This window comes from Arachis ipaensis, chromosome B01, assembly GCF_000816755.2.
Source record: "Arachis ipaensis cultivar K30076 chromosome B01, Araip1.1, whole genome shotgun sequence".
Classification (NCBI taxonomy): Eukaryota; Viridiplantae; Streptophyta; class Magnoliopsida; order Fabales; family Fabaceae; genus Arachis; species Arachis ipaensis.
Window position 1 is genome coordinate 120,102,432 of NC_029785.2, and position 13,416 is coordinate 120,115,847.

The following is a 13,416-nucleotide window of genomic DNA, read 5'->3' on the forward strand; positions in this document are numbered from 1 at the left end:
TTAGTTGACCCTTTTTTTTTTGTTTGATATAAATCTTTAGTTGACTTTATTCTTTGGTATTAACCTAGGTGGCTAGGTCCATAGAATGTATGGTTCCTTCTCAATAACCATTAACCAGGTTGGAATTCATTTGATTGACCCACATTTTTTTATATTTTCATGGGTTTCGACTCCTCTAAGATTCAACAACACTAATAAGAGTGGTTGCAGATCATTATTTCTTACACCATTTAATTTCGATCTTGTAGTTGTCTAAGGACGTTAGTCTCGTTTTAATAACAAAAAAGAAAAATATATTCATTATTCCTTACACCGTCTTTGCAAATTAGATTGCTGCTGTTGTTTGCTTCTTTATTTGGCTTGTCTATGACAACCTTCTTGAGGGTTTCTGTCTTTCTGAGCCATAGCAATGTTTTAATTTAACTTTTAAATGATTGATTTTTTGTTTGATTTGCTTAATGTGCATTCAATGTCATGCCCCCACATAACAGGCCTTGAATAAAAAAACCTGTAGCATAACCTCCCTCTGAGGTCCCGGATTAATCATTAGGAACATTTCTTATTCGATTATGATTAGCATCCCAAGAGTTTTTATTTTTTAATTTTTTATGGAATTTCCTAGTCTAACACTAAGAATTCATTCGTCGCGTATTAAAACTCTATTTAAGATTTTATTGTTGACTAATAAATTGTTATATATACAAAATAAAATTCAAATACAAGAGTTTTTATTTACAACTAGCTTTGTTATTATGTGTTTGTTACGTTTATTTTGGGGCTTTGCAATAATACATACCACATCCAATCAATTTTTTTTAATTTCTTGCCAATATGTTTTGCTACTTGTGAGAAAATCAATTAAAATTGCCAGATATATATATTTAGTGGCTGCTTATCAGTAATGATAATTTGGCATATTCTGCCGGTACTTTCTCTTATTTATTTATTATTCAATTATTAATATTTTGTTCACTTATCCGGCTGGGATATGAATTGGAATCATGTGAGTATGTCTACATGTTAGTCAGAAAACTGATACTGCTGCCTTTTATTGTGGCCTTGTGGGTAACTAAGTAACTTTGTCTTTGTTTTAGTTTATGTTGTTAGGTAGCATTTGTTTTTAAAAAAAATGTTATTTGTACATTAAAATTAGCCACCAAAATTAGTCACTAATATATTTGTGTATAAATATATCTATGATTTAATTTATTTTCAATATGTATTTATATTTTAACATATATTTTATATTGATAGCTGATTTTAATGGCTAATTTTGGTGTATACATAGCATAACTCTTATTTTTAAATACTAAAATTGAGATTGGAAAATTAAAATTCAGTATTGCATTTGATGACTAGAGACTGAAACTAAAATTTCAGTCATTTCAGTATATCAAAAAGTAAATTACAAGAAACTGAAATTTTAATATCATTTTTTTCAAAAATACTCTTATTTAACTCTTTAAATTCCAAATCTACCTCTTAATCTCTATTTTTATTTTAAATTAAACATAATATTGAGACATAATTCAGTCCAGTATATTTTATACCAAACATAATATAAAGACTTAATTTAATCTTTGTCTCTCAGTCTCTGTCTCACAATCTTAACTTCTCAGTCTCAGTCTCCCTCTCAATCTCAACCTTAATGTGTTTTGTTAAGTGTTATATGACGGATTAAATATGGGTTAACCACCAAAAATACCTCCAAATTTTGTAGACACTGACAATAATGTCCCCCACTTTTATTATCGACAAAAATATCCTTAAATAATTAAAAAATGTGCACGAAATGTCCGTTCGTCAAGTGATGCCTTCTCCGTTAATGAAAAAGCTTATATGGCAAATGGAGATCTTACCTGGAGCCATTCCCAAATTTCTCAATTCATTAACCATAATTCCTAATTGCAAAATGAAAATGTGATGCATCTGAAGAGGGGTTCAACCATGGATGGAGCTGGAATGAAACGAAAGTCTACGTCAATGGCAGAAGGATGCAACGATAGGTGTGAAGATTCTGGTTCAAAGCAGTATGATGGTACGTGTCTCTATTCTCTTGCTGTTATTGCACTAAAATCGAAGACGAATGCTAACTCAGGGAGGTGGTTTTTTCGGTGCCCACTATGAAAGGTAAGCATGACTTGGTTTTTCCTGTGTATGAAGATAAAGTATCCTTGTACTGTGCCATAACCCTCATAATGTAGAACCTCATCTCTTCTAGCACTGTTAGAATACTTTTTTCTTTCATGTCCACTATTGTTGTATTAAATGATTCAGCATTGTTGTTGGTAACATTATCTACTTTAGGCCAATCAGAAAATCCTGATTTCGACCATGATGATTGTTTATAAGTTGACAAGTACTCCCATGCTCCTGCATTGATCCGCTTGACATAGGCTATTGTATTTTTGAATTTCAAATTGGCCAAGTACTTTTTTGTCCTTCCATCTCTTGTTCAAGTTCTACTAGATGTGTATCACAAAAAATTTATGTGGCACTTTTGGCATGACTTCTTGGAGTGCTGGAACCAGCCCCTAAACGAAATATTGAAACCAACATTCAATAGTACAATAGAAGTGCACAAATACAAATAACTAAGTCATTAAGATTTATAAATTACCTTTTGTTTGTCGCTCATGAAGTTCCACCCAAATTCCTTGTAATCCCCGATATCTTCATGAAATAGCTGGAAGAACCATTTTCAATTTTCTTTTGTTTCAGCATCAACCACATCATATGCTATAGGAAATAGATGATTATTCGCATATTGTCCTACAGCCGTGAGTAGTTTTCCCCCCAAAATATCCTTTAAGAAAGGTTCCATCAAGGCAAATAAAAGGCCTATAACCACGCTTAAATCCTTTCTTATATGCCTCTAAGCATATTTATAAACGTCTAAACTTAGGCAAATTCTCTGGCTGTGGATTTGTGCTCATAGTACATATAGAACCAGGATTCGCCTTAAGCAGCTCCCATAAATAATTGCGGTAGCTTCCCATACTGTTCCTTCTCTGTACCAATGATATTTTTTACTGTCTCCACTGCCCTATAAATCATTCGCTCACCTACACTTATGTCATATTCTACCTTAAACCACTCTTCTGCCTCCCTTTGTAGCAAATTAGGAGAAATGCTAAGCTTGTTAACTAACTCTCCAGCCATCCATCTATATATTACTGATCTAGATTTGTTACTCCTAAGACAGGTGTGCTTATTAACTAAAGTCTTGATTTGAAAATTTGGTAGAAAATTTTTTCTTGAACAATACACCTCTCATGGACAGTCCTGATTATAACAAATAACTCTGCATCTTAAAGGCTCAACCTTTAAAAAGAACACTTTTCTCCCCATTTGGATATTAAACTTCTTCACATCATCCTTGAACTCTTACATCGTTGCAAACTCCATGCCTAGCTCGAGTCTAACTTGGCCGAAGCGTGCATGAGGATTGTGTTGTGGAAATATCGGAATCCCGTTTTCATCATCTGATTCAGCCAAACTGTGGAGATTCTCAGACTCGTACTGGAACTCATTTTTTTTACCCTCACCAACTCCATCAGCATTAGACTCTTGTACAGGCACAATCACTGTTGGGGCTTCATTGTCTCTGGGAGGAATAATTCTCTGCCCTGATGGTTGTGACTTTAAGTGTCTTTTCCTTCTTCCTAATTTTCTAAATTACCTTTCCCTAACTCATTATGATTCTCGTCTAGAATAACATAAAATAAAATACCCGGTGTTAACAACATGGCAGTTCAGTATTTATATGATACTTAAATTACATAATTTTTCTAAATGAAATTATCTTCTACTGCAGGTTCAACATGTAGATTCACATCTTCACTTGACACTTCTTGTGCAGATTCTGCTTCTCCTATAGCTTCTTCAGTTAGTGTTTTCCCTCCTAATTTGGTGATGTCCAATGATGGTGGCCTTGCGTGTTCTTTCTAATCCTCTTTCTAGCATGTCTACCTATATTCTCAGAGGTTGACTCATCAACTATTGCATCTTGGCTCTCCCTATTTTGTTTCTTATTGATTTCATGTCCAGCAGTTTGATCTCCCTCAACTTGGGGTGCCTTAGTTGGTAGTACATTAGTGGTCTTTACACTATTGTTGTTTTCATCATGCACCGCAGAATCAATATTACCCATCTCTTGACTTTCATCTTCATTACCATTGTACTGATCCTCCATCACCTCATGTTCTTCCTGTCTTTCATCATTACCACAAACATCCTCATCATTCACCTCTACAACTTCTACCTTTTCATCAGATACATCGACTTCATTTACGCACTCAGGATTTTCTACAACAGCATGCTCAAAATACAAGTGAACCCTATTACTATTTTTCATAGTTGCCTCACATATACTAACAACATCAGCATCCCTCTTAAGTGGCCATAAGCCATTTGATAAGTCAACATCGGGTTCCAACCAATGGACATCCTTAAACCCTGCGTAACTTAAATCGAAAAACAACCCTTCTACCAGAAATAAATTACAAGTATCCACACATACCCTATCAATGTTGCTAACAGTACTCCCAGAATATTGCATTTCACCCTTTTGATTGCTCTCTAACCTATCCATGTGGTGCATCACGAACGTTATGAGTGTTAACATCTAAAATTCTAAGTAGAGAAAAGACACATTTTAATACTAACAAAGCTCCAATTAACTACTAAAATTGTTCTTCCAAAACAAAAAAAAATGAAACTAACTAAACCCTAAACCAATACAATACAGCAAACAACGCATACACCAAAAAACAAAATTTTAATGCCCGAAAATCAACATTGTCACATATTTAGTTGCCATATTTTTTCCATCAAAGACCATATAACCACAACAACATGAACGAAACAAAGTTCCTAACGGAAAAGATAATACGCATATCTTGTCAGATGAACAACCACCAAGATGCGACAATGCCCCTCCAAATCAGCGTCGCGGCAACGGTGGACAGATGATGGTCTTCGACGGTGACTTGAAGAGGAGAAGATGGAGAGGCAACAATAACTGCATCGTTAACTTTTTTACTCTCTTTGACCTTCTTTTACAATTTTAACTTCTCAATGCATTAGTTGGAATTAGGTTATTAATTAGGGATTAGGGTTAATGAATTGGAAAATTTGTGAATGAGTCCAGGTAAGATCTCTGTTTGTCACATAAGTTTTTTCATTTGCTATATTAGACATTTCCATTAACGAAGAAGGCATCACTTGACGGACAGACATTTCGTGCATGTTTTTAAATTATTCAAGAATATTTTTGTCAATAATAAAAGTGGGGAACATTATTCTCAGCATTTACAAAATTCGAGAATATTTTTTGTGATTAACCCATTAAATATTGATGTATTTAGTCTTATTAAATTAGCATATTAATTTGTCACATCAGTATTTAATTTAACTCATGATATTTAGCAGAATAAATTAAAAGTATGAATTAAAACACAAAAATTAATATTTTATTAAGAGTATAAGATGAGATTGTTTATGGAAAGTCTCATTTCTCAACTAATTTTTTATTTGTTTTTCTAGAAACGGTCATGGATCGATCCCACAATTTACTCATTCATGACCTTCTAGTTATGGAGACATTTCTATATAAGAATTATTCCTAATCCTGTTATATATATTGGTTTTTATGTCGACATTCACTTTACCATTTGAAACACTATTGATATTAGGAGTAATAAAATTAGAATTAGATTAAAAATAGGAGAATCATGAGGGAAATTGAAGGTACAATTGAGATAGAAAAAGAAGATAAGATTTTGTTATAAGCATTTTATACCACTTAGATGATAAAAAAATAATACTACTCATTTAGTTAAGTTCATTATCTCTTAGTGTGAAACTGGACCGTGAGAAAAGCTGAGAACAGAAGTAAACTTGACGCAACAATAATCAGAAGAGAAGAAAGTTGGAACTACTTTCTAATCTTTGTTTTGATGATCAAACTCTTTCAGTCATGTCTTATTAAGAACTTATTTATTCTTTTTTCTTCTTTTTTTTTTTTCAAAGAAAATGTTTATTTTTGTTTGCAACTGATTCCATCCCAAAATGGCATCTCAAATCGAAAACCATTTGATTTCAATTTCTTTCCCCTCCCGTAACTAATATATTTTATTTTTGCTGATGATGTATAATAAGCATTTCCCAAATTTATTTAAAATAATGCTGTCTGCGAAATTAAAATTATTAGTTCTTATAATAATGTTAAACTATTATCCTACGTAATCTCAAACTCTAACGAGGAGCAAGACTTTGAAATAATCCAAGGGAATGATTAAGGCTTATCTTATCTTAAATAATGTTTTGTCATATCATATAGACGACTCACTGTAACTTGTTTTATGTTGGTTTCTCACGTTTCTAGATGCTATATGTGTTATGTGTATCGTTATACGAAAATAGGTAGTATATATTTCATGGAGTATTTCATTTGATTAGAATAGCAAATTAACTACATTGGAGGCTATATATTATATAATTAAAAATACCAATTATGTTCACGGGTGCATAATTGATTAAAATGATAGATCATAGATGTTGCTTTTCTTTAATTATTACAGTAGCCTCAAGTTTGAATCTATTTTTTAATTTTAAATGTATAACTTATTTTTTTATTTTAAAAATATTTTGATGAGAGGCTACGAGAGAGTGGCTGCTAGCAATATTGCGGTTCTAGCAAAAAAGAAAAAAGAACAGAGAGTTGAGAAGAGAAAATGTTAAACTATATATGTATTTATATACAAAGTTAGTCACTAAAATCAGTCATCAATATAAAATATATGCAGGAATATAAATATATATTGAAAATAAATTAAACCAAATATATTTTTATACATAAATATATCGATTGTTAATTTTAGTGACTAATTTTAATATACAAATAACATTTTAAATGATAAAAATGAGATTTTAAAAAATTGGTTGATAAATAATTGGTTTTTTAGCCGAATTCGAAGTCAATACCATTTAGTTAGATTCTAATATGATTATGTTTTGTTGCTGCAACTAGAATCCTCTGCATAACCCCTTCTTTCTAATTCTCCTGTCTTCTGTCTTCCTTCTTCACTACTCGGCCTATTTTCTTCTATATTCAACAATGATCGAAATTGCAGAAAGGCAGCACTAGGTAGTGCTTTTGTGAGCATATCTGCGATCTGCATTGAACCAGGGATGTGGCTAACAGCTACTGCTTTCTTTGTTACATAGTCTCTGACAAAGTGGAGGTCAGTCTCAAAATGCTTTGATTTTGAGTGCAGGATGGGATTTGCAGCTAGCAGAACTGCACTGAGGTTGTCACAATACATTAGGGGTGGAGCTGACAAATCTACCTTTAGTTCCATCATCAAGTTTTTGAGCCATATTAACTCAGCTACCAGGTCAGCTAAGGCTCTATATTCAGCCTCAGTGCTGGATCTTGCCACAACTGTTTGCTTCTTTGCACTCCAAGAGATGAGATTTTTGCCTAGGAAGACACAGAAACTCCCTATAGATTTTCTATCATCTGGATCACCACCCCAGTCTGAATCACTGTATGCAGTGATTTGCATGGACTTGCTCCTATGCAGATGCAGCCCATAGTTGCAAGTCCCACTAATGTACCTCAGGATTCTTTTTACTAGCTTCCAAAGGTCAACGAGAGGATTGTGGAGGAACTGTGAAACTTTACTTACATCATAGGCTAGTTCGGGTCTTGTAATAGTCAGGTATTGCAAACTTCCAACTACTGACCGATACAGTTTGGGATTTTCAAAATTCGCTCCTCCAAATTTTGAGATCCTAACTGATGAGGGGAGAGGGTTTTGGCAGGGCTTGCATCCATCCATTCCAGCCTTAAAGAGTAGATCCTTTGCATACTTTTCCTGAGTAAGTAGCAGTCCATCATCGCTCGTTTTAGAGACTTGTATTCCCAGAAAGTAATGCAGGTCACCCAAATCCTTGAGTGCAAACTTGCTGTTTAATTGTTCAATCACCTGATTTATCTCAGCGTTTGAGCTTCCAGTGATGATGATGTCATCGACATACACTAGAACAAAGAGACTAGTCCCTTTGGTGAATCTTGAGAAGACTGAAACATCTGATTTGGTAGCATTGAATCCTAAGTGGTTGAGTGCTGTGCACAGCTTGTGGTACCAGGCCCTGGGGGCTTGTTTGAGGCCGTATAGTGCTTTTGTAAGCTTGCAGACTAGGCTGCTATCTCCAACTACATATCCTTGGGGCTGCTTCATGTAAACATCTTCACTCAACTCACCATGAAGAAAGGCATTGTTGACATCAAGCTGCCTGATGCTCCACTCATTTGCCAATGCCACTGTTAGGATTACTCTAATTGAGGTTGGCTTCACTACTGAACTGAAAGTTTCATTGAAGTCAAAGCCAGGTCTTTGAGAGAACCCTTGTGCTACCAATCTGGCCTTATATTTCTGCAACGAGCCATCAGTATTGTGCTTGGCTCTGAATACCCACTTGCTTCCAATAGCCTCTCTCCCTTATGGCAGTGGCACCAGCTTCCATGTTGAATTCCTCATCAGTGCTTCATATTCATTGTCCATGGCTCTCTTCCATTCAGGGAGAGCTAATGCCTCCTTGACACTTCTAGGTTCAGCTGTGGCTTGTAGTGCTTTAGGTTTGAAAATTCCATGTTTACTCCTTGTGATCATGGGATGTATGTTGCTGGTGGTGGATTGAGGAGTGTTATCTGTAAGGGGTGGTAAGTCACCTCCAAGTCAGAGATGGGAATTGGAATTAGAATACTAGATGGAGCTACAGGTTGTGACATAGGTTGATGTATTTGGTTTTCAAGTTGTGGTATGTGGTGTATAGATGATGTTGATTGGCTGATTGAGTGTTGTATGTATGAGGTAGGTTGCAGGGTTGTGTTGGTAGGTGATATAGTTGGATTTGTATTTGGGCTGGCATTTGATGTGGTTATGTGGGGAGGTGTTTGATGTGTAGAAGGATAGGGTCCTTGGGACATGAATTTTGGTAAAATAGGTATTTTTAGTAAGGCATGATTGGTGAATTCTGAGCTGTCCTTTTTTGAGTTGCTGCTAAGAAAACTTCCTTCTTTAAAAGGGAATCTGCTTTCATCAAAGACTACATCTCTTGTCACTATTATCTTGCCACTTTGTGTGAGGTATTTATAGCCCTTGTGCACCGAACTGTATCCTATGAAGACTGATAGAGCAGAGCGAAAGTTCAGTTTATGTTTGTTGTAAGGCCTTAGATGAGGAAAACAAAGACAGCCAAAGACTCTTAAAGTGTCATATTTAGGCTTCTTTCCAAAGAGCTTCTCCATAGGTGAGAGGTTGTCAAGAGTTGGTGTAGGGAGCTGGTTGATTAAGTTTGCTGCTGAAGAGAAAGCTTCCCCCCAGTACTTTGTGGACATGCCAGCTCCAGCAAACATTGCAAGTCCTTTTTTCACTACATGCCTGTTCTTTCTCTCAACATTACCGTTTTGTTGATGTACATAAGGGCAAGAAAACCTGTGCATAACTCCCTGTGCCTGCAGTTCTTTAGATAAACTAGTGTATTCAGCAGCATTATCAGTTTGTAGCATTTTTAGCTTAGTATTTAATTGCAACTCAACCATACGTTGGAAAGAAATAAACACTGATTTAAGCTGAGACCTTGCTTTAATAAGATACAACCAGGAGAATTTGGAAAATGCATCAATGAACAGAACAAAATAGAAGTTTCCATTAGTGTCAGGGGTGGGGGCAGGACCCCAGATGTCAGAGTACACTAATTCAAGAGGTGCTGTATATACAGAATTAGAAACAGGAAAAGGCAATTGGTGAGACTTGCCTACACAACAAGCTTCACATACTGATTTATTGGAATTAAAATTGACATTACAAGACTTGAGGACAGTGGACACTACACTATTTGAGGCATGCCCTAACCTATTGTGCCAAAGCAAGAAGTTGTCCTTGCTGCACAATGTTGAGACACAGGCAGACTTGATTGATAGTTTGAAGTACAGAAATTGATACATTTCATTTTTGACTACTCCCTGGATAACTACTTCACTGGTTCCCTGGGATTTCACACAGCATTTGTCAGAATGGAACTCGAAATAGACAGAATTGTCACAGCAAAATTGGTATACACTTAACAGGTTTTTGGTAATATCAGGCACATGTAGTAACTTTTGTAAAATAAATTCTCTATTGCTCAAATCAGATTTAAAGAGAGATTTTATAATAAATGACTATATTAAAAGTAGTTTATAAATAAATTATTTTGTATTTAGATTTTTAGTTGTAAAAGTGCTTATTTTACAGAAATATAGTAAAAAATAGTAGTTTATGAGAGAAGTCTTTTTTTTTTTAACTTCTCTATAAGCTCCTAAATAGCTTATTAGAAAGCCATAATTTAATTTTAAAAATTACACCAGATATTAATATTACTACTTTTTATAAGTCAAAAATTTTAAAAAATTACTTTTAAAACTTCTCAAACAATCCTAAATAATTGAAAGAGACTTATTGATTATTAGAATATCATTCTTATTAGATGAAAACTTAAAATAACACTAATCTCTCTATCAGCAAGTTGACGCCATAACATTTTTGTTTTAAAAATGTAATAAAATATCCAAATTATTATGAAACTAACATATATTTTTAACATTTTTTAATAAATTTATTTAAAAAAACAATGAGAAAAATATCAAATCGGCTAACAGAAATAAAAAAAATTGATAAGGATCAAATTTGATTGCTATCCATTTATGTTTTAAAACTACTCATTTCAATAATAAAAAAATAATTGTATTAAAATGATGTTCAAAATTGTCATACTAAAATATACTAATATTCTTTTAATAAAAGAAGACAACAAAAATACGTATAAAAATAATTTTTTTATTCTATAATGTCTGCGTGACATTTTAAATATTTTGAAAAATATTATTCATGAAAGTGTTAAAGAAAGTAAGGGTAAAGATGTCAATTAATTAGTTAAACTAGTGTTAGTTTATGAGAGTTAGTTAGTTATGGTTAATTAGTTATTTGTGGTTAATAGTTAGTTAGAGATTTGATCAAGTTTTTACATTATGACTATATATAGATAGTTGTTGAGTTTGAAAAACTTGAAATATGATGATATTCAAATATTGTTAAAAATAATTAATTGTAAAATTATTAAATTAAATTTTAATTCAAATTAGCTGATTAATAATTTTGTTAATGTGCAGATTTTTATTGGGCTGAAAATATCATGGTCTAATGTGTTAAGAAAATATTCAGCTTTTGGTACAAAAATGTTTTATGCAATGTGGCTGATTATTTATTTGATGGGCAACATGAATTGGATCAGGAAATTATTCAGCAAAGTCCAAAATAAGGTTTCAATTGCCCCAACATTTGGTTGGTCCGAATTGAAAGAAGGAAGAATAGAATGGAGCATGATAGAGTTTGGTTACCTACTCCCACTAATGAATGGAATTCAAATTCATTTAACTTGGTTTAATTGCATTGGTAATAGGAGAGAGAAAATTCAAGATTGATTTGATGACTTTTATTATTCCACACGTTACTATGCATATGGGATAGAAAATGGGTTTTAATTTGTTTAACTTTATTCATTGCATCCAAAGCTTTCTCTCTCTTCTCTCTCCTCTCTTTCTTTTGTTTCAGTCACTTCACTGACAGGAAAAGAAGAAGATGGTAGAAGCAAGTAATCAAAAGAAGAAAACAGAAGTTAGGAAGAAGCAAGCGGCCAAGGTGATGATGGCCCTTGCAAAAAGAAGATCGACAATATGGTGTGGCCGAGATCTTTACCACTAAAGGTAAGATGTGGTGAAGAAGTCTCAAGATCTCCATGCCTAAAAATGGTAGCAATCCGATTGGGTCAGAGAAGAAGATCTCTTAGGTGAAGCTCGTTTCTACTTTTTGTTCATCCATCACAGAAGGTAGCTACTGTAGCTACATGGAGAAAGAAGCAAAAATAGAACAGATGGAGCTGTCAAGGATCAAGGGTTCATCAAGGGTCATAAATCCTTCTTGGGGACCAAGTCAAGATGGAAGGCTCAGATTGATAAAGCTTGATGAGAAGGGATGAGAGAGAGGTAATTGCATGTTGGTTTTGCTTTCGGTTCCCTCTCTCTACTCTTTGTCCGAACCGGTTTTGGTGTTGAAGAAGAAGAAGTTGGCTCGGTTGAACCATTTCAACCTTGGAGGCTTCCCTTTCTATAATAAGGGTAAACAACCAAGGCTTGAGACAAGGAGAGAAAGCACAGAGTTCTCATAGCTACCCAAGCTAACAGAAGTTCTTCTCCTTCAATGTGTTTCATTTTGTATTTTCTTTAAGTTTTGTCTGTCTGAGTCTCATGGTAAAAAAGGCAAACAATGTGAGGTTTGTAAGAAAAAACCAGTGAGTGAAAAAAGGCAGAGTGTATAAAATTAAAGAAAAAGCCATAGGTGTCTTAGAGGTCCTTTGTACATCTATATGTTGTGTATCATGATTCTGTGAGAATCCACTTGCAAGTTGGGTTAGCACTTAGCAGTTGAAAACTTGGTAGGTGACCAAGTCAAGTTCAGGATTGGGGATAGATTCTAGACTTGTCCCGGATAGGAAGGGTAGTTCCTAGGGAGAATTGGTGTTTGTAATCAAGATGATTATAGTGAAATTCCATCATTGTTGTGATGGAGACTGGATGTACGCTGCATTGCACTTAGCAGCTGAACCAGGATACTTCTTGGTGTGATTCTCTCTCTCTCTCTTTTACTCCATTTCTGATTCTATTGCGTAGGAGACAAAATTGAAAAATATCTTCTGACTGGTTACGAGACAAAAAGAAGAAAAATCTCCTGAAGCTATTTCAAAGGGCAGAAAGTAACACTCAACAAAAAGGGGCTAAGATTCAACCCCCTTCTCTTAGCCACTGATTACCATAAATAGTGTATTAGTTAATTCTGTAACTAATACACGTTTACTCTAATGTTTTCATATCTTTAATTCATCACTTGTTCTTCTCTATTTTTAGTTTTTACCTTTATATTTTCTTTCTTGTTTTCTTGTTGTGAAAGCAATCTTATTAAAATTTTTTCATAGTTTCAAGAGGCTTAGGTTTTAAGATTCATAACTTCCATTACTTCTGATAATACTAATCCTAACAATAATGCTAACAATGGCAATAATAATGTCAACAACTTCAATGTTTAATCTTTTTATTACAACCACAGGCCTTTTAAGTCTATTACTGACAAATTAGGAAAAAGAATCACACAATGTGACTCCAGAAAGCTCTAACTGCTATTCGATGTCAAAATTTGAAAGATTATTTTTATGCAGATCGTGTTTTATCATTGTCAAATCAAAATTCTTCTATTGTAGTTAATAACTACAAGTTTTGACAACATGATGATAACAATCTTATTTTTTAGTTAT